The sequence below is a fragment of the Silurus aristotelis genome, assembly GCF_946808225.1.
Source record: "Silurus aristotelis genome assembly, chromosome: 7".
Taxonomy (NCBI): Eukaryota; Metazoa; Chordata; class Actinopteri; order Siluriformes; family Siluridae; genus Silurus; species Silurus aristotelis.
Window position 1 is genome coordinate 16,082,358 of NC_139580.1, and position 24,090 is coordinate 16,106,447.

The following is a 24,090-nucleotide window of genomic DNA, read 5'->3' on the forward strand; positions in this document are numbered from 1 at the left end:
CTTCCTATTTCTTTCTATTTATCCTGGCTTCAGGTTTCACCTTGGCCGCACAATCTGCTCTGAACATGGAACAGACGTCCAAAAAAACACCACTTGTGTGATTCTGACTGGGGAACATCAATAGAGATGAAAGATTTCACACATAGACTTCCACACATTTAACTAAAGTCTCTCTCATATTACTGAACCTACCGTATCAACTCTTCCTGTTCTTTGTGCCAAGCTGAGGTAGTCTGAATGGAATATACTTTTAAGTAGCTATAAAAGTGTATTGAATGGCATCAGTGATTAACGCAAAGCTTTAACAAATGATCATGGATGAAAGGTACTGAAATGAATTTGCTCTTGTTAAAGTAGCTGGGTACATTTTTCAGCATAACAGTTATTTTTCTAGCATGATAAAATCACAATAGATTTCTAATTTATTGTACATGAATTATTAATTATAATACATGTAACCCTGGAAAACTGTATGCCGGTTAAACTAAAGACTCAGTTAGCAAAGAGAGCTAGAAATGTTAAATAGCTATCTATGTAGCTATAATTTCATGAATTTACATGAGCTAGCTAAATAAGAGGCCCCAACTAAGACCCCAAATTTGCTATTAAGTTATCTTGTTGCTGTTATGTTCGTTATTATAATCAGGGTAATGGAGACTTTAAATATATATTCCTGACACAATTGCATTAATGTAAACTAAAAAAGCATTTAAAAAAAAAGAATTGCTTAAGTACTTTTTCACCAGATGACATTCAATTTTTCTTCATCACTAGTTCTTCGATTTAAATGAATAATTACTACATTAGCAGTACTTTTACTCAAATTTGTGTCTTTCCTCCTCCCCTGAGTGCATGTTTTACGATCTTCACCCATCATAATTGAAGTTTAATGCTACTTTCTGATTTATAGTACCAATGTTAAAAGAAAAAGTTAACACTAAAGAAAGCTGATTAAACTATGAGGTGGGCTGCGGTCTCTTGTCTTTTAATGTGTTTGGTATTATATAAGAGAATGAAAGCTTGAACAGAGATCAGCAGGGTGTTTTAATGTATACAGTTACAACATAAGCAGCTTAAACTCATTCCAGGGATTATATATCAGTGAGCTGGTCCAAAAATAACAGAATTACAGCTGATCCCACACTCTTTGCATCCACTCACCTCTTTTTGGCTTCACTATGTTTGCTCAGATGCAGACTTGTTTATTATAAGCGAGTGGGGTCATTTGAGGATGACTCTTACCTTCTTCATTGACTCAACCATTTCTCACAACACATCTGGGTCTTTTTGATGTTGTGGAACTGTGAGCTAGTCATCATGACTGTGCAAATGCGCTGTGTACAGACTGGATTAAATAAATCAGAATGCCTTTCTGTTCAGGTTTTAATAATTGAAATGTATGCACATATGTGATCGGAAAACCTCCTCTGAATGAAGTAGATTTTAACTTAAACATGTTTCTTTAATCATAATATCTGTCATTTGTCTATCCCAATTTCTCATATTTACAATATTCCCATACCGAATATCCATTAAATTTACAGTATTTTCCGGACTATAAGCCGCTACTTTTTTCCCACGCTTCGAACCCCAAGGCTTAAACAACGAAGCGGCTTATTTATAGATTTTTCCTGGGTTTTTTTCCGGTTTCACAAACTTCAAGCCAAAAAAACTGAGCACCAAAACATTAGACCAATGAAATTGCCGAACGGGTTCAGGTGAACCAATGAAACTCTTTATATAAAATCAGATGCGCTCCCACTGAATCGGGCCGCACCACATCATAAATATGGATGTAGTTCCTCTAACGTTTGATCTGCAGCTCACTCGGACTGTCAACAGGAAATGCGAATCATTCATTACACTGAAAACAACCGGGCATGAAAAAACGCACCTCACCTGTGTTCTGAGCTGCACGGCATCGGGAGAAAAGCTTCACCGAAGGTGATTTTTAAACACACGACGATGCCAAAAGATAAACTCCCGAGAGAAATAGTTGTGAAAGGAAGGAGGAAGACAGTGAACAATAACTTTCTTGGTAGGCTACTGTTTAGATACAAGCCGTTGTAACGCGTTGAGTCTGGGTGAAGGGATAGCGCGCTAACTCCAATTGCAACAGAAATCATATAAGCACAGACAGGTTTCCAAAACTTGTGCTTTTTTATTTTTCTTAGCAACAGCATTACGGGTTAGTCAAAGAAACTTAAAAATTAGCATCAGAAAATAATAAGGACATATTCCTCGGTCTTGCACACATGCAGTAATACCGGAAGAATGCAGTGACGTGCTATTCCCAAAATGCCGCTCTGCTCTTAAAGAAGCCACAACATATTTTACCCGTTACACCGTGTAACAGACACTTTCTTTTGGTAAAGCCTGTGTAAAGTTCATTAGTTTCAGTGTAGACACTGGGGCTTATAGACAGGTGTGGCTTATTTATGTTCAAAATAAAAAATCTATGTAAAATTCAGTGGGTGCGGCTTATATTTGTGTGTGCTTTATAGTCCGGAAATTACGGTAGTACACTTTACCTGCATATATGGCTGTATACTATAATCATAGTTTATAATCAAACTGCTGTATCTGGTTTCAGAAGAAGATGTATTTAATTTTGAGTTCCTCTTTTCTTGCGATCTCAGAGATTTTCCATGCAACTTTTATCTCTGGTTTGCTCATTACTTGTCTATATTTACATTTAGATTCTAGTAAACCTGCTTTGTAAAAAGCATTATATAAAAATAAAAATTTTATTAAAATATGTTTATGTATCATGTTTGTCTATAAAAATTGTCATAGGGAGCACAATTTCATTGAATTAAATTTTTCTGGGAATACTGTCTCACACACACACACACACACACACACACACACACACACACACACACACACACACTCACTTTGCATTTTAAATTCCATGCATAACACTCTAAATACAAATCACACAAAAACCCTGGGTTGCACATCGGGTAATTGACTTACCATAAATGCAGCTCAGCATGCCAGTGGTGTAAATCCTAAGCCTGGATACTACACACAAGCATTGAAAGGTAAGGTGTTTACAGCATCATCCATCATATTGTTCCTGGAGTGAATTAATATCCTGCATTTCATGTATTGGTGATATACATTTTCAATATGTAGTACTCACCTGAGGTTTGTGCTCACTCATCATTACTGCAAAAACAAGAGAGCAAAAAAATGTGGCTGAAGATAATTTAATCAAAATATAACTATTAATTAAAATGTAATTTTTATAAAAATCATACTTTTAGTTCTTATAGTTGATGTATTGAAAGCAGGAACAATAGGCAAGCATAAGCATATGAGCAATATTTGACAAGGGAAAACTTAAATGGCTAGACAACTGGGTCAGATCACCAGAATGCATTATGGGAAGAAGGCAAGTCAGCAGAGACATTCCACAGTCATAATACTGCACAAAAAGCAGAAGGTCAGAGCTGGCAAACTCACTAATAAAGAAGAAGCCAAACCCCAAATATGAAATGGATAAAACATATGCACAGAGATTCCCAGGTGCATGAGGTACATTTTCTATAACACTTGGGCCCTGGCCTGACCCAAGTTCAGGTGTTGGTGGTGTACCCTGCTATAACTCTAATATCCTTATATATTATATCTCTTATAACCTTATATCTACTTTTTTTTAGTTGTTGGATAAACAACAAAACACAAGCTTTATATGGAATACATTGCGAATATCAGTTTGTGGACAATGATTTTTGACACTGAGAGCTTTGACATTGTGTTTATTTCTCACAGGAAAATTATTTATTGGGTAAGATTCAGAAATCTCAGTGGAGTTTGAGTTGGTCACTGTTTTTCATCATTTTCAGGTTTTAAGTTGTTTTTGAAATGTCTTTGGATTTAGTATTCTCACAGTGACTGTCTTTGTCTTTCTGCTGAATTGTAGTCTATTCGCATAATTTCACACTTAGGATTCAATTTCATGTGCTTTTTTTAGGTTTTAGGGTGGCAGCTTTTTTTTTTCTGTCCATCACTACAGTCAAAATCTGCCAAATATATCCTGTATTAACATGGTGAGATTGTTATGCACCTGAGCATAGTTGTGTTGAATCACATATACTCTTATCCTAATAATGTGTTGTAATAACAGATATATCAAAACAGATTACTTGTCACAAATATATGCAACCTTTCTTTTAATAATATTCTTTTAGAAAGCTCTGACACGGACATCTTTTTAGAGGTGAAAGAGGCTAGTGGTATTGAATACATGACTGTTGCTATGGCTACCATATCATTAACATGACAGTGAACCACATAGGGCTGGAAAAGTCAGGTGTCCAAATACTATTTTCCATTAGTGTATTTTGCTGTCACATTATTGAGCCTGTTTGCTCTGCATAATTGTTATCCCAGCATTGTATTTATATTGTTTAATTGCTGATTGAAAATCTATTCATGATCTATCCAACATCTGAATCCGCATTGCTCTTAAACATACATAAAATGTAAATTCTGCACTTGCATCCAACTTGTATGTGTCTGACATTTGCTAGCAAGTACTGTAATAATAGCAATTATTACTAATGTGCTAAGCCAGGGGTTTCAAACTCTATTGCACAGGGGGCACTCCAAAACAATGTTTTTTAACATAAATATGAATAATTTTATTATAAAATAAAAAAAAATTTAACTTTTAATAACTTAAATATTTTGCTCACCATAAAAATATCTCCTGTCAAAATTATACAAATTCAAAATATGAACATGCTGCAAAAAAAACCCCTGAAAATATTAGTATTTTGTGCTTTTCAGCAAAAGTTAAAATAAAAACAAATCAAAACATTCAGTTTTCTTTGTTCTTATGCTATTTTGTCGCATCATGAAAGGCTCTGTTTTCAGAATCCACTTTTCTCTTCACGATTGTGAGGGGCTTCAAAATAACTTTACAATAGGGTTAAATACATCAACAGAAGCTCGACTTGATTGACGCTGGGATGTTTCCAGGTAGTCTAGCGTTCGGTAAGGCAGCTGAGCGCTGCATTATGGGATCTGTAGTTTGTGTTATCAGCGCTTCATATCGCCGGGCCATTAATAACAATAATAATAGATGTATATAAAATCATCTCGTGGGCCAGATGTAATTGTACATCGGGCCGGAAGTGGCCCGCGGGCCTTGAGTTTGACACATATGTGCTAAGGTAATAATGGAAAAATAAGCATAATATATTATATAATGTAAAATATAAATATTTATAAGAGTGACAAGTGCTTATATACGCAGGCCTATTTAGGACAGCTGTAAGGACAGAGTGACACATGCTTATATTCTCAGGCCTATTTAGGACAGCTGTTTTAAGAAGAGGACAGGCTGGGCTGCATCAACCTTATCTCATGAAACTCCATACATATTGTAAGTGTTATCCTGATGTGATTTGTGAAGCATCCCTTGGATAAGGAAGATTATGTTCCATTGCTTGAGCAGAGGGGATCAGTGGTTTAGCTCAGAGCTAGAACTGTTGACATGATGGAAAATCAGTGGAATGTTTTCTGGCTCAGGATAACAATAGAGTTAATCAGAAGACCTAAGATAAACTGTTTAAGGAATTCAAAAATATACCCAAAAATACTTACATCAATGTAGAATAACATTTGTTTAAAATGAGCCCATCATCAGTCAACAGTAAACAGAAAAAGAAAACAATTTTAATAGAACAGAAACCATATGGATTAATAACAGAGGACTACAAAGCTTGAGACAGTGATCCCAAAATGTAAAAAAGTATAGAAGACTCCATTTTATGACACATGACACTAGCTAGGCCTTTTGCAGCAGGAGCACCAGCAGCTGTAGTTGTATTCTACTTTACTAAGATTCATGGGCCACAAAGACTTGCCAAAGTAACTGCTAGACTTAATTGTTAAAAAGGATATAAAAAATATATTAAAGGCATCGAATGTACCTGTCAAAACCATCAACATTTAGTAAAGAAAATGTGGCACCATATAGACAGACATCAGGACAACCCTCCAAAGTTGATAAAAGAACAATATCAGGGATGCTACCAAAAGTCTAACTGCAACACTAAATAAACTACAGGAATTTCTGGCAGGTACTGGTCACTGCTGGCATGTGATTATCAGTTCCTGTATTCTGCACAAATCTGGGCTGTGCAATAGGGTGAAAAGGCAGAAGCTGTTTATTACAAAAAATAATATGTTAACTCATCTGAATTATGCAAAAATATTAACTCATTCCCCCCAAACCATGTGGGAAAATGTGTTATAGTCTGAAGCTGGGCCAGGGGCACTGCCAAAAAGCTGGAAAATAAAAAGGAATTCCACATTTCAGCATGTCAATGATCCAAAGTGCACATAAAAATCAGCAAAGGCATGATTTCATAAAAGTCCTGTTTTGGCCAGATAGAGCCCAGACCTTAATCCCCCAAAAACATGCAAAAACATGCCATGCACAGGAGAACCCCATGCATTTTTGAAGGAACTATAACTTTTTTGCAAAGAAGAGTGGGATAAAATTACAAAATCTAGGTGTGTGAAGTTGATAGAGACTTATTTACAGTTTAAAAACTCCATGCAATAACTAAGGCAAAAAGTGCGTCCACAAAGTATTAGTTGGTAAGGGTATTGCGTATATAACCCTGGTTGCCTTAGGGAACAAGACGCTGCGTCAACAACACTTTGAAAACCCTTCCATGTTGTCGACACTCTGAATCTGTGTGTAATCCATTCAATGGAAAGCGCGGCGTCATCAGTAGGGTGACGATATAACCAGGAAGCTCTAAAAGCACAGAGTGAAGCCGGAACTAGCTTGTGAAAAGGGAAAGAAGTGCTGCAGGGATGCCGGCAGTGTGGCCTGGAGATGCAGCATCTTATTTCCTAACGGAACCAGGGTTACATACGTACAGGGTAACATAATTAATCCCTTTCAAAAACTCAAGCTGCATCACCAACAATTTGGGAACAAGAGTCAGACTGACTAGTCCCTGCCTCATGTGTAAGAGCGCAGCTAGGTCGAAGGACAGAGGGGCCAGGAGTGGCACTGAGGTCAAGGTTATAAACCTGACAAAGGTCAGCAGGGTAGACCAGCCCGCAGCGTGGCAGATGACCAAGCCTTAGAGGCTGCCACACGCGCGTTTGAGTGTGCTCTGACCCCGAAAGAAGCAGGGCAACCAGAGGACTCATAGGAGAATGCGATTGCCTCCACAATCCATCTGCTAAGCATCTGATTGTTTCGCAGGGAGGCCTCTCTTCGGTTCTGTGTACGTATATGTCTGGTGCTCTCACCGGACACAGCCAATTTAGCTTTTTCTGGTCTTGGGCCAGAAAAGGAGGAGAATAGAATGCCTGGAGCATAACAGGTCGTGGGACAACTGAGGGCACTTTAGGGATGTACCCTGTTCTAGGAGGATGTGTTCCTGCCTAAAGTGAACTCCAGAAATGAGGGCCTGAAGATCTTAACTGGCCAGGAGGAATAACTGAACTTAACTGTGAAGATCCTCCAGGATGCTTTGGCCAACGGTTTAAAGGGGGGGTTCAGATAGAGCCTCCAACACAATGGCCAAGTCATACACAGGCACTCTGGGCAGGTGTAAACTATTGTGCCCCCTGCCTGAGAGAGAAGATCCCTCCTGAGAGGAATCTCCCAGGGAGGGTGTTCGAGAAGGGCTACCAGGTCCACAAACCATGGTCTGCTCGGCCACCATGGGGCCACCAGGAGAAGGTGGACTTCGTCCCAGTAAACTCTCTCCAGAACCTGGAAGCAGCACGATAAGAGGAAAGGCGTACAGGCGAAGGCTCAGCCGTGGCCTTGGCATCCAGCCCTAGAGGGGCTGGAGGTGTAAGGGAGAACCAGAGGGGACAATGCAACATCTCTTGAGTCAAGAACAAGCCTGCTTGAGCTCTGCCATATCTCTCCCAGATCTGCTCCACCACCTGAGGGTGGAGTCGCCATTGTCTCAAAAGGGCATCTGCTCTTTCATTTAGATGGCCCAGAATGTATGCTGCCCTCAAGGAGAGCAGCTTTCCCAGGGCCCACAGGAGGATCTGGCATGCTATCTTGTACAGGACGCACAAGTGCAGACCCCCCTGGTGGTTGATATAAGAGACCACCGAGGTGTTGTCTGAGCAGACCAACACATAGTGACCTCTGAGGCTAGAAGCATGGTCAGCATCTCTAGGCAGTTGATGTGCCACAGCAGATGGGGCCCTCCCCACAGACCTTGGGCAGAGCAGACATCTAAGGCACATAGAGCTCACCATGTGACCTTGATTATACGGAGCGGATTGCCCATTCCAGAAAACCCTCAGGTCCTAAACCACCACTGAAGGGGTCTCATGTGCAAGAGGAAAAGTGGAACCACGTTGGACGATGCTGCCATTAACCCCAGCATTCTATGTAACTGTTTGACAGTAAGTGACTGTCCTTCTCTGACCCTCCTGACGGCCGTAATGATGAACGCAATGCCAAAAGGAGACAGCTGCATACGCATAATGGTCAAATCCCATACGACACCTGATTGAGTCAATATTAACCAATCATCGATATAGTTTAAGATGCAGATGCCCTAAAGTCTCAGATGGACTAGGGCCGCATCCACACACTTCATGAAATTGTGGGGTGAGAGTGTAAGCCCAAACGGAAGGACTCAATATTGGTAAGCTTTGGCCCCGAAAGTAAACTCTCTGTCTGATAGAGGGACCACCTCCATAACATCCTTTCTTTGGAAAGTGTCTACCTCTTGTTTTATGACCAGAGACTCATTGGGTCCCACCAGAGTGAGACACACCCTGTCAAATCGCACAAGATGGTCAGCCTGATACATATGTAACACTCCTCCTATGAGGCTCCTTAACCTCCAGTTTGCAGAGTGCAGCACCCCACCTCCTCAGAAAAAGAAAGGCGGAGCTGAATGCTCTCGTCGCAAGGGGAAGAAACCTTGCGAACGATTGCGGGACCAAACAGGTGAGGCAGGAGAAAGTGACAAGCTCGTCTCGAAACCCTCTGCAAGGTCCATCTGTGAGCCCCAGGAATTTAGCACGCAGCTAAGCCTCAGTGAGAGCAGGGCCAGAATTGTGAGGAGCGGGGGAACCCTCCTCGAAGAATGCCCACCAAAAGCGGGGTGTTCGCCAAAGACATGCAAGCACAATCTGTGCAGTCGGCTTTCTTAAGAAACGACTTAGTCTGTTCCTCTCCTAGGCAAGCCACACACAGGAAGGTGTGCTTGGTTTTCTTGCTTGCTGAAAGAGAAACAGCAATTATGCTGTGGTTGTAGTTTTTTCATGTAAAATATTCCCAATAATAACATGTTTTTTCTTTCTGTTATTTCTGGATTTCTTATTTTTCTTTATTTTACAAACCTGCAATTTCTTAATGGTGTGTAGACATGTTTATATCTACTGTATTTTACATGAACATAATCATTAACTATTCTAATTAACCTAAACATTTTATCATGATACCATAACAAATGTAGCACCAGTGCCTTTGATCCAAACTTGCATTTACAACCAGTTAATTTAAAGAAGTTAGGAGAGCTAAACTTTAGCTATTTGAGTAACAATTTTGGTCACTGCAAAAGAAATACTATAAATCATCAGCCATTTAACATACTTTTGTCCACCAGAAAATTGGATTTAAATGCAAACAAATATGGAGCTCTAAATACAAATAGCTACATTGTATACTGTACCACCCTCATTAAACTGGCCAAGGTGGAGGCATTGTAATTACTTATAATCATACTCTAACACTATCTGGAAAACTAGTTGTAAATTGAACATATAAAATACTTTTTGTAATAAATTTTACCTTAGAATTTAGCTACATAAAAGAACTTTACTTTCACTAAAGTAGTACTTATAAGCCAGAAGGGCCTGTTATGTAATTTCAGACTTCTTCTTGAACCTAGCTGTTTTAATAAACATTCACCTGAGAGAAGCAAAATAATAACAGGTATATTTTATGCAGTTCAGTCTGAAATCTTTTCTCTCAACATCACCTTACTAATGGCTAAATAAGTAGAAAATCCCACAATCACGTTCAAAGATCTTATAGCTCTTATATCTTCAAAGATAGGATGTTTAAGCAAGTGTGGTATAATGGAAAGGTTGCTTGACACATTTGACCACATTTTATACAAAATGTTACACATAAATTACAGTTTATAGTTTTTGTAAATATTTAAGCATAAGTGAGTGTAGTATATAGTATATAGTATAATTTATCACAAGACGAACCCATACTTAAGGTAGATATGTACAATCATATAAGCAAAGCAATTAGAATATTTTCCTGCAATCCAAAATACTGAAATAATTTCACTTTTACCTCCTCAGAATACACATTTCCATAAATAAATACTTACAGAAGAAAACATCTGGAAACTCTTTCATGTGCCCAAATGTTTTAACCTAACAGCTATCAAACTTCTAAAAAGAAACACAATTTTACAATAAATTAAATGACACTGGACTTTAGTAATGGCTTACTGTTAGGATGTTTCACAAGCTGCATAAAGCTCCATTTATACCAGAATACAGGCTTAGTCCTTATTGGAAACAAAACATTTGACTGCACTCAGACCTATGTTATCCACACTAAAACTGTTTCCTAGTAAAGGTTTTACATAAATTATAAAATACTACTAATGACATAAAACACTGAATGGTCTTGCACCACTGTACCTGAGTGAAACTTGCCTATTATTATATGCAAAGTCTGCTCAGATCAGAAGATTTGGAGAATGTGTTATATGTACACATGATAATAAATAGTACAGCTAGGGTCTGAGAGTTTATTTTCTCTGAAGCCCCCCCCCCCCCAGCTATAACCTAGTCTTCCAATTAGTGTTTGTAACAGACACAGTAATAATCTTTAAGTCTATAGGATGAAAGTTTAATCAGGCCTTTTGTTTTATAGATTATCTCTTGGTTAAGGGTGTAGACTTGGTGCTTCATGGACATTAATGGTAATGTGGGCTGTTTTGATGCTGTTATCCCCCCTTTGACACAACCACTCAGGTTTGTTGATTTTGGAGTTTAAGAATGCTTTCTGTCTCAGGGTGTCCTCATTACTGTTTAACATCCTTTTCAGGCATGTGTTAAACCACCACAACATAATAACATACCTCATATTCTGTTCCAACTCTTTATCTCTTTCAATGTTTTTTGTGTTACTAAATATTCTTGAATGTCATAACAACGTTTTCTTAAAGTGAAAGTAGTTGTAGCTTTAATATTGTTTTAAAAAGTCCAGTACTTCCAGATATTACCTGGTTTTATTTGTATGTTTGTCTTGTTGTTTTGTTTTATTATGGGCAATATTAAAAGGTGGAACCATGTAAGCAAGATAAATGTTTGAGGAGGGTTTATCAGTTGTGGTGAATGCCATGGTATTCGAGAGGAAACATAATGGGAAGTGCAGAGGAAAAACAAAAAAGAAGAAAAGAAAATGTGTGTGTGTGTATATATATATATATATATATATATATATATATATATATATATATATATATATATATATATATATACAGTGAGGAAAATAAGTATTTGAACACCCTGCTATTTTGCAAGTTCTCCCACTTAGAAATCATGGAGGGGTCTGAAATTGTCATCGTAGGTGCATGTCCACTGTGAGAGACATAATCGAAAAAAAAAAATCCAGAAATCACAATATATGATTTTTAAACTATTTATTTGTATGATACAGCTGCAAATAAGTATTTGAACACCGGTCTATCAGCTAGAATTCTGACCCTCAAAGACCTGTTAGTCCGCCTTTAAAATGTCCACCTCCACTACATTTATTATCCTAAATTAGATTCACCTGTTTGAGGTCGTTAGCTGCATAAAGACACCTGTCCACCCCATACAATCAGTAAGAATCCAACTACTAACATGGCCAAGACCAAAGAGCTGTCCAAAGACACTAGAGACAAAATTGTACACCTCCACAAGGCTGGAAAGGGCTACGGGAAAATTGCCAAGCAGCTTGGTGAAAAAAGGTCCACTGTTAGAGCAATAATTAGAAAATGGAAGAAGCTAAACATGACTGTCAATCTCCCTCGGACTGGGGCTCTATGCAATATCTCACCTCGTAGGGTCTCAATGATCCTAAGGAAGGTGAGAAATCAGCCCAGAACTACACAGGAGGAGCTGGTCAATGACCTGAAAAGAGCTGGGACCACCGTTTCCTAGGTTACTGTTGGTAATACACTAAGACGTCATGGTTTGAAATCATGCATGGCACGGAAGGTTCCCCTGCTTAAACCAGCATATGTCCAGGCACGTCTTAAGTTTGCCAATGACCATTTGGATGATCCGGAGGAGTCATGGGAGAAAGTCATGTGGTCAGATGAGACCAAAATAGAACTTTTGGGTCAGAATTCAACTAAACGTGTTTGGAGGAAGAAGAATGATGAGTACCTTCCCAAGAACACCATCCCTACTGTGAAGCATGGGGGTGGTAGCATCATGCTTTAGGGGTGTTTTTTTGCACATGGGACAGGGCGACTGCACTGTATTAAGGAGAGGATGACCGGGGCGACGTATTGCGAGATTTTGGGGAACAACCTCCTTCCCTCAGTTAGAGCATTGAAGATGGGTCGAGGCTGGGTCTTCCAACATGACAATGACTCAAAGCACACAGCCAGGATAACCAAGGAGTGGCTCTGTAAGAAGCATATCAAGGTTCTGGCGTGGTCTAGCCAGTCTCCAGACCTAAACCTAATAGAGAATCTTTGGAGGGAGCTCAAACTCCGTGTTTCTTAGCAACAGGCCAGAAACCTGACTGATCTAGAGAAGATCTGTGTGGAGGAGTGGGCCAAAATCCCTCCTGCAGTGTGTGCAAACCTGGTGAAAAACTACAGGAAACGTTTGACCTCTGTAATTGCAAACAAAGGCTACTGTATCAATATTAACATTGACTTTCTCAGGTGTTCAAATACTTATTTGCAGCTGTATCATACAAATAAATAGTTTAAAAATCATTTATTGTGATTTCGGGATTTATTTTTTTAGATTATGTCTCTCACAGTGGACATGCACCTACGATGACAATTTCAGACTCCTCCATGATTTCTAAGTGGGAGAACTTGCAAAATAGCAGTGTGTTCAAATACTTATTTTCCTCACTGTATATATAGATAGATAGATAGATAGATAGATAGATAGATAGATAGATAGATAGATAGATAGATAGATAGATAGATAGATAGATAGATAGATAGATAGATAGATAGATAGATAGAAGTGTGTGTGTGTGTGTGTGTGTGTGTGTGTGTGTGTGTGTGTGTGTGTAGTCCTAATCTAACCTGAAGCTTGTATGTTCATTTTTGAGCTATTTGAGCGTTCTATAACAGCTTTTACAGGAGTTTTCAGAAGCTTGGTCCAGATGGGAATTCAGCTTCCTGCCCATTAACAATTCTTTTGATGATAGAGCTGGAGAGGTGTTACCCTGTACTTACTGTACTTATTTTCATGGAATCTACTGCCATTTTCTTTAGCATATCCTTTATAATCGGTACAGCATTGCATTCTGTTTTTCTGTTGTATTCTGCTAAGACACCTAAGATAGCAGATAAAGCCTGTTTTAGTATTTGTAGCCAAATTAGTCAGACAGACATGACAGCCACAGTGTGCAAAATAAAATGTTAATACATTGCAACAGTGCCAATAGTTCCAAATACTCAGACTCTATCAACACACATTTGGTAAAAATACTGTTTAAGCACCATGCCTAGAGTACATGACATGACATCTAAATGAATTAAAATTTGCTTGTATGATGTACAGAAGAATATTGCACCGCACCACAACCTACATTATAAAACACGTAGAGTAGCTCGTTGCATCTTATCTGAGGTTATTTTGCTATAAAAAATTGTATAGTCATATACATACTATTAATCAAATTTCTCATCTTACACTTGGCTTTCGCAATCCTATTTGTTTCCACTGCTAAATTTACTAAGCCTTATTATAATTTTTTCTGCCCATTTTAATCACATAGGAAAGTATAGCTTGTATGAATCATTTGCAACTGGAAAAAATGAATGGAGAAAAACTAGTCAATGAACATAAAATAACTATGACAATACACAAAATACACAATAAATAAAACCTCCAAACCATACAAAATACCATAGCAATGCTTCTAAATCTGTACTGTTTACCAGTAAACTGAACCGAGCCAAACCTAACCACCTACTGTGTGTGTGTGTGTGTGTGTGTGTGTGTGTGTGTGTGTGTGTGTGTGTGTGTGTGTGTGTGTGCGTGCTGGGGTGTGGGGTGAGCGTGTGAGTGTGTGAGTGTGTGTATAACCCAGGTTCTGTTTTTCACATGTAAGACTGGCCAGAGGCAAGTGCAACAGACACATCACACTTACAGTTTGTTTTGGTTCTCCATGGCAGCTAAGTTTCCATATTTAATCCCTTTTGTTCTTCATAATATATACCCAAAAGATCAGTCTAAACGGCAAGCTTCAGAGTAATTCTGTTTATGTGAAATAAAGGATTATTTTTGCCATGTGGAAGACAGATTGACAGGGTTGTGAGGACTGATGTGCAGCAGTGTTGATCTGGTGTAATGCAGCAATCAGAGTCCAATGCAAACAGATTTTTAAGTAAACAAGTAAAGAGTCTAAAGAGATTCAAATACCAAATGCATTTTTATATTCAGACTATAATTTATGAACAGGTTTTTTTATATTTTACAAGAATGTAGGAATCAATATTGGACTGAAAAAATACTCATTTTTAAATACATTTTAATTCTAGATTTGTCTTTGTTTTCATTATCACCACGAGAAGTTAATAATAGAAACATTGCTAGCAGAGTTTAATGGCATACGATAATCAAAGAAGATCATTATTGTTAGAGTGAATGTTTATTTTCTCAGCATGTCAGAATGCATTGAAGCTACTGTATAGTCTTAGCTCGGATTTACACCAGAGCGTTAGCTAGTACAGTTAGCGATTGAGATTGAAATTGCTGACACTGATTTTTTTTGTAGAGAAGAAATGAGGGTTATGCTGCACTCACAGCGAGCTTCGCTCATCTTGCAAGTTTTGTTAATTGAATATTAAAGTTAATATTTTTTTTCTAATCAGCTGCCTCAAAAGTCACTAGCGCATATTGTGATAAATAATCACTCTCTCAATTAGTCTACTTACACAAAAGCGTTCCCTGGTCATTCTCATTGCTAGGGTTTATCCCAAACAATTGCTGCATCAATCTTCTCAGAACTTCAACTCTGGATTGTGTTCACACCTAACGTATTTTCCAAAACAATGTACTGTTGATTTCCCACATAAGAGAGCAAGTGTGAAAGGCACTTTTATGAGGGAATTCAGAAACACAGAGTGTGTGTATATATATCCGTGGGTGCATGCATGCTTGTCTGTCTCTTTTTGTACATTTGTGAATATTTGTGTGGGAGGTAAGAATAAAAGGCCAATTTAAAAAAAACAAAGTAAGAAATATCCCTTTGAAGTCAAAGAGATTTAAGCATGTATATATGGTTCTCTTATTAAAATGCCCTGAAAAGCCTGGTACAGGGGTGCAACTGCACATTTACTGAGGGGCATGCGAGGTCAGTGTTGGCATTCACCTCCCCCTGCTCAAAAAAACAGGGGCAAATACAAGAATAAATACACTACATGCAACGGTGCTCCCAGTGTTGGCTAATGTATGCAGCAAAGTAATGTCAATAATAATAGTAATAATAGTCTTGTCCTTTTTTTTTTTTTTTTTTAAATGTGGTGGGTGCTATGTCTAACACATACATTCAGTATTTGATGTGTACTCTAGCATACTGTGATGTATCTTAAGCACAAATGTACCTGCAGAGTGCCATTTATGTAAAACATGTTACATGGCTAAATGGTTTGGGGCAAATATCATCTTGGCTAAACTGATCATTCCATGCATTTATAAGCTTACTACTTAATGACGACTCACTCCAGATGTGCTCCATGGAAACACAAAAATGTTATTTGAGTGTTAAAAGCTCCCCCTTGTGGAAGCTCCTCGGCTCAGTTCAAATGTGACTGAGTGAGTTATACAATCAACGGACCTTGAAGAAAATTATTTTCTATGCATGATTTTATATATATATATATATATATATATATATATATATATATATATATATATATATATATATATATAATTATCTTAAAGTGGCCCAAAATTGATCCACAAATTAATTTATCCTTTTATTAAATAATAGTATAAATGTGTGTGCAAATGAAACAAAAAATAAATCCTGTTAAAGGGTTTAAGTGCATAACTCAAGTGTAGCAAATAATTACACGCCATTCTGGATTTTTCCCTATTAAATTCTTTAATATTAATTAACTGGGTTTAATCATTCTTCAGCATGAACATCTTCAGATAAAGACTTAAGAGGAGATGGATGAGTTCTACTTATTATCCGCTAGAGGGTGCAATAACCTTACTGATCAATTTTAGAGCCACTCAATTGCTTGTAGTAGGTGTGATGGCCTGGTGAACCAAACCCATCTCTGCTAATCAGTATGAGTATTTCTCATCGTTTTAGCTGTAACTGCTTGCGGATCACATGTATACAGAAAATCAGGTTTTTCTTTGTCCTTATTCATCGTTTATATTAGGTGGTTTATATCGCCTAATCAATTCTTATAGTATCAAACATTGAAACTTGATAATGCAGCTTATTTGAGTGTGTGCACATGTGTCCTAGCAACCTTCTATAGCTCATTAGATAGTTTGAGCATATCACCACATCCCAGGCTTTTTAAATAATTCAGTGATGAAGATGGCTATGTGGTGCCTTTTTGTCCCTGTTGGAGGCAAATGTTCTTGCTTAGAAAGTATAATGTGCATGTGAGCATGTATATACACACACACATACAGTCGAGCTTGTTTGTCCTTAACAGAATCAAGAACCAGCCAGGTTCAAGATTAGAGCAGACAACAATATATGAACATATATCGTGCTTGTTTGCTTTGCATGACGCCCAACAAGAAATAATAATGTGCATGATGTTTAATTTCCAAATGTAGAATAAGCTCTAATAACTGAACTTTTATGTACCGCATATTGTCTTTTTGTTTCTCTTTAGGCTATGCATACACAGCACCTGCAAAGTAGATTTTTTACATATATAAAGCACATTTTAATATCCTCAGGCATTAAAGCTGAGCCTATTTTTAGACTCAATGACCATGTAGTGTGATATGTATATTATGAGCTATATTTTACATCCAGTGAACACCATGACTCGCAATTACTATGTGCTCATCCTTCACTGGGACGGTAATATCATGCTCAATTATTTTTCAACTAAATTCTAGCTTGTTCTGGCTGACTTCAGAGCTCCCTGTGGGCCATAGCTTCACCGTTCTCTGCTGCATTGAGAGTTGAGACTGTTCCTCATGTGAGCTTTTATTGTTCTATATAATAGCCCTTGCACAGAGTTTGAGTTTTCATGGTGTGTGAATCGGATTACTGGTGCAGTGGATCAGAACATTGATAGAAAAATGTCATTTTTACTCTTCCAACACCATGCTGAGTACAGGTTTTATGTGGAAGATATTAAAGGAAAGCGCTGCCATTGAGAAAACGCTGCCATTGAGCTCAACTTTTTTTTTTTTTTTTTGCATCAGTCACAGCCGTGTTAACCACGTAACTGCCTATGAAGGGTCGTGTTTGTATGGCAATCTTGCCTTTGTGATGTGATGTGACTGAGCATTGGCAGCTCCACTTTCATCTCCTCTATTCACTAGTTAAATCTTCAGAGAAAACATAGAGAGTACAATCGCTAATCCTAATGGGCTGTGTGACCTAAATACCTCCTTTCCCTGGGTCAGCTGTGTCATGTGCATTTCATTACAAAAAAATAGATTGAAATGAGCCTTGACTTTTGTGCAAAACTGGCTAGCACATTCAAGCTCCTTGTTAGCTAATTTGATGTCATATTATAAAATTCTGAAGTCAGTAAGCCAGTTACAGAGGGAGAATTGGCCTAAATTGTTTAATAGAGGATTTTATGGTGCCTCTGTATAGCTAGTGATCTGAAAGATTGGAGGCTTGTTGTCCTAATGAGTTTATATTGTGGTATATTTATGGTCGTTGTCTCACTTTCGGAATTAATTAGTCACTACATCTGCATAATGCTGATATCCAAGATTACTGAAAGTGACACTGAATGTGACGGATGAAGATACGTGCAAAGAAACCTCTGATGTTTTAGAGGTTACACTACTCTCGTGAGTGTTTGAGAGGAGCCTAGAAGCCAACCATACACCATAGGCTGCCTTATCAGAGAATACCAAATGCCAAAAAACTGGCAGAGGCAAACTAATAAAGGTGCATTCAATTATTGAAAATGGCAGATTTTCAGAGCATAGGACCCCATACGAACTTTCACACAGAGGATCCTTGTAGTAAAAGAACAGCCTGCAGAGGCAGCAGATTTAGCCTTTAGCTTCCTGAGGCTTATGAAGTGTGCCTGTGTGCTGCCGTATTTGACAGTTCACATAAAGAATGGATCTGCTTTCATTAAATGGAGCATCAGGGTATCTCTGCAGCTAAAAAGATTGGGCCTTTGATTCTTAACCTGTAGTGTTCACCAAATCAGAAATAAATAAATATCTATTTTTCTAACAAGAAAAATTTTATTTTTCTTTGAAAAATCTTCAAACACTATTGTTTTATTGCATGAGGGTGAAATAAAGTACTGCCTCACAGCTCCAGGGACTCCACTTCAGTCTTGCCCACAAAACATATTAGTAGGTGTTTTGGGAACCCAAGGTATGAATATGTGTCCCATCCATCCATCCTTCCATCCATCCATCTATATCGCCTCATATTGCCGTGGGGCTATTACTGTTCAAAGAATGGCTTAAGATTCAAACATTGCACTGACTGACTTACTTCTGACATCATTTGTGCTCCTCTGTAAAACATGTATAATGACAGTCAGAGACTCTGTTAAAAATAGACATATTTCCCATAAGAGCACAAATTGTTTTCCAGTTTGTCTTTTTTTGTACCTGTCTGTCTTTGTGTAATAATTTTGTATGTATTAAAAGGAGCATATCAGTTCATTTTAAAGAAAGAAAGATAATTCATTCATTTTTATGGTGCTAACTATTTTAATCTTTATATTCTCCTAGATAATACAAAATACACATACACAAAGCAGGACAATAGAGAATGACTGTCCCTTAATTTGAGTTTGAGTTCAGCAGAAATGAAATGATTGTTGCTTTCAGTGCTAATGTTTGGTCTGCAAAGGGAGAAGTAAAGACTAGCATTAGTAGTAAAACACCTTTTGTGAAGGTTTGTGTGTGTGTGTGTGTGTGTGTGTGTGTGTGTGTGTGTGTGTGTGTGTGTGTGTGTGTGTGTGTGTGTGTCAGTCAGCCGGTATGTGTGCCCATAAATTATAGCCAGTAAAGTATTAGGTTTGGGTTTCTGTTGATTGGTTTCTTGATATGTCCCAGACACCAGGGAGAATGTGAGCAGACCAGCTGTGGATTTAGCAGCCACAGGAGATATCAGCAGCAGTCTGTAGTGACAGACACAAGGCAGGGGTCGAGCCACAACATTCTTCATATGAACGGATCATAATACACTGCCCCAGACAGTATACCTAAACTGGATCCAATGCTGTGTTGTTATTGTAAGGTCAAAACAGTCATACAAATGCTAATTCATAAGAATTTGCATGGTTTGGGTATAACTATACAGACTATACTTACATATGGCTTCATTCCAGCAGGATCACTTTAGCTGGTTAGAGTTATTAAATAGTTTTTGTGAGATAAGGCTGGTTGGGTTAGAATAAAGGTAAAATACCCCAGATCTCAGATCTCATCTTTTTTAATAAGTTAATGGATACTCATTAAAATGTGTGAATGTGATTATCTTTGTAATGTTTTAGATTATTTACTTTGGGTCAAGTTTATCGAAAAAATTAATTTGTTTACAAATGCAAATCCAAAATCAGATACTGGAGCTCCAGTATAAACAGTATAAATAAAAAAGAGAGACGTGTATTATTTTCCCTTCTCAAATACACATTGGTGTGTACTTTATTTATGACTTTAATTTGTGAAGTCCGTTGTAATTTAATGCAGTACAGTGGAATTCTGTGGTAAAAGAAACATCAGTTACAAATATAACAGTAGTTTTAATAAGTCCAGGCAGAGTGAATACAAAGTCACATTTAAACAAAGTGACAAAGATTGATATTAGATAGTATTTCCAATAAATTCAGGCAGTTTGTTATTTTTTGTAAATTTGTGTCATCTTATGTAGCACCTTGGTCCTGGGGGAAACATTTTTTTGTTTCACTGTGTAAAGTATATGGTTGGAATGACAATAAAAGCCTACTTGACTTGGCTTTACTTGATAACAGGGTTGATGGCCATTCATTCCAGAGACCATGATGATGATGATATGCACAGTTAGAATGTATACATGGGACATTAGGTCAATTGATTGTCTGATACTGCTAGTAGAAAGGCGGTTTCCAGAGTTAACCCTTCCAGTTTGCATCTTGGTCATAGAGGGGTCTTATGAAACTTTAGTTCATTTAGGAGATCCCCTGCAAGACTCTTAGGGAAAAGTGGTGGATAAAGGTGCTAGACAGAGATACCCTTCAGGCTGCTGCAGTATGCTGAGATAACAGACATATTCCTGGATTGCTGAGTTGCATTTCTAAGTTAGCATTTCATGTAGAAGGGCATAACCTCTCCATCACTTTGGGACAGTAAATCTTATTAAGGATAAAGCCTCCAGTGCGTTCCAACCATCAGCAAGTAATGAAAACTGAGTTCTTGCCGGCTATATAGAGGCCATGAGTAAGACTTGAGTAGGCCATTAGTTGTGACCTTATTGCTAAATTCTGTACCTGTGAGATAAGGCAGCAGTAGAACTGATAAAGCTTATTGTAGTTGGTGAGTCCAGTTATGGGTTAGGGCAGCCTATCCCAGATGATCACTGTTTACAGGTACTGCATATATGTTATATTTAATTAGACAAAAAGTCGACATCTGAAGATGGTTAATAGAGCTGACTAATACAATGTATTATGTGTAGCAAATGGTGTTGTTTTAGAAGTGGTAATGGGCCTTAAGGGGTAGGGTGAATTGATTCACAATTTTGTAAGGCAGTGGCAGAAAAGTAGTTAAATCATTGGACTACCAAGCAGAGGGACTACTGATCAAAATATCAAATCCCAGAACCACCAAGCTGCCACCACCATTGAGCAAGCCCTGTAACCCTGAATTGTTCAGTTATATAAAACAGTATATATGCAATTTTCCAAATGTCATAAACACTGTTTGGTGTGTACAAACTTTACTAAAATATGCCCCATGTCCTTTTTCCCATATGACTACAATTAGCTCCTTAGTCCATAATGGAGGCAATCCAATGGAACACTGCTCCCCTTTCAAAATCCAAAGCCTGCATCTCCAGCCTACTGTTGTAGCTCACTTTGCTGTAGGCTGATAAACCACATCTGAATAGAAGGACTACCACTGCAACTATTAGCAAAGCTGGTATCCACAAAAGGAGCCTGTACTGCACATAGCAACTGAGTCTGATTGTCCAACATAATAATATTTTCACACATTCGTATGACAGGGTGGAATTATCAGAGACACTACTTTTAGACCAATTAGCCTCTTCTAGAGTAAAAGTGTTATTTATTGAGCCCAGTTTGAGACCAAGCATCATGTCTATTATGGCTTGCTTGGAGCCTGTTGTTCAAGTACAGCAGTATTCTGATTATTATTCTGTCGATTAGTGCAGGCAAGGCTACTTGTATATATTTATAAAACATCTGTGGTATTATGGTTGAGGAGTAAAATCTATATTAAATTGGAATGGGTGTCTTTGAAAAGTAAAACAGTAAAAAAGTCTTCTTAAGCAATAAAAAATAAATTTGTTCAGAGAAGGTTAGGATGTAGAGCTTTAACAGACAGTTTAGCTCTCTCAAATCTAGAACAGGATAGAGAATGCTGTCTTTCTTCTGAAGTGTGTTAAGAAGAATCATTGCTTTTGTATGTGTATGTACGGGGTCTATTTTTTGATTGTAGCTCTCTCCAAGAGAGAAAACTCAAGTTTAATGCTCTGTGAATGACAATTGCACACAATGTGTTCTGGAAAGCCTGTTGTGCACAATAAAAGGATTTCAGTTTATGGCAAAAGTGCTTGAGGAAGTATTTTGTGTGATGTAATGGCAACAGTAATCAAACAAAGCAACAAAAAAAACCATCCATTTCAGAATCCATAACCTCATCAGGTCTGCATGTGAACAGCATGTAAAAATCAAATACAATGTAGACTCAAAAGCCATTGCTCATTGCTACTTTAAATAAACAAATAAAATACTAACATGTACAATGGAGCATTGCTTTTATTTAAACAGAAATTTAAATAATACAAATTGGATGCACTTATATTGCTTTGTCTTCATGATATTCCTTTAATTCCTGCAACAGCGAGACAGGGGGTGGTGGGGGTGTAGCTGGCAGCTATTCCTACAGGCCTCTTGGGGCAAACAGTGGGACATGTTTATGGTGAAAACGAGTGAGGAATGTGGCGGGGACTCCCCTCCAAATGACACATGGCAGGAAATGGATATGCCTGATATGTGAGGATGGGGACATTTGTGTTTGAGCATACCATAGACAGGTTGCTTTGGCTACTACCATTCCCTTTCTAACATGTTCACTTTAATTCTGATTTAAAGCCCAGATAATGTGCAAATTTAAAGCACATGAAAAACATAAAAGCATAGCTATTCTTCTTTCATCTTTACTTTTGGACCTGCCAGATACAATAAAAAAGTGCTTGTGTTCACTTATAATCATTTAAAGAAGAATGATCTTTCATTTATAATGTATGTGAGTGCTCCAGATTCATACTGTTAAACCGTCCATTTTTAAGATTTTACCCTTCATGTGGCATGAGGGTCAAGTGAATGAGGCTCGGAATATTAATACCTCATGGCCATCTGCAGTTTTAGTGCCTGACTGCAGACACTTCTGGTTATGTGTCCATCACATGCCTTTCATATTTGGTATGGTAATTGGGTATTTTATCTGGGTGTCCACATGTCATTGTATGCTCATTCCTCTGAAGAACATTAAATCATGATTTGTATTATGGATTAATTTGATAGGCGGGGACGTATCATGCGTGGCAAAATTGTGCATGCCCACTTTTATTGATTCTTTAGTAGTCACAATGATTTGCATTTCCAGCTGGGCTGTCTGTATCTGCTACTTGTCCACAGGGCTGTATTACAGAAAATTAACATATCAACATACTGTATATCCTTAATGACAGTAAAAAATGATTGTATTTTTATTAACACACTCTGTAGCTCCTACATTTAGCAAGTTCATCTTCCTCTTCACCAAAACTTTCTTATTTGATATAAGCTTAAAATGCATTTGCTACATTTTATACAGTAAATATCTCATAGAAACACCAGTCGTTCAGGTTGCAATTTGTACAATACTTGCATTTATATTGAATTAAATTGGAATACACAATTGAAGTCTAATGCCACTGTGATAAAACTCCATTGAGAATGAACCCTCATTTCTCCCAGCATTCCCCTTAGTGTATATCATATATAGTACTTATATAGGAAAATTTCACATTTAACAAGCTTTAAATAAGATGAGGTAAACTCCAGCATGTTCTGACAGTGATTAAATGAGCAGAATAAAAGCTCTAAGCCAAAGACAAAGACAACAACAGAATTTTTAATTTGACAGAAATTTTTCAATAGCATATTTACTATGTATAATTAAATAATAATTACTAATTATGCACTGTAAATGCTAGCAAAGGTCAATGTAGCTCCACAGCTGAAACATTTCTCTTTGCATTCAGCCAAAAATAGTCATTTCATTACACATTCAGCCTTAATTACTATTAGTGGAGAACTATTGGTGAGAAAAATGCACGCAATGGCAAAGCATAAGACTGTTTTATATCAGTGGTAAGTTTTACATCATATGAATAATAAATTATATATATATATATATATATATAAGATCTGAATTTTAACTGTGGGA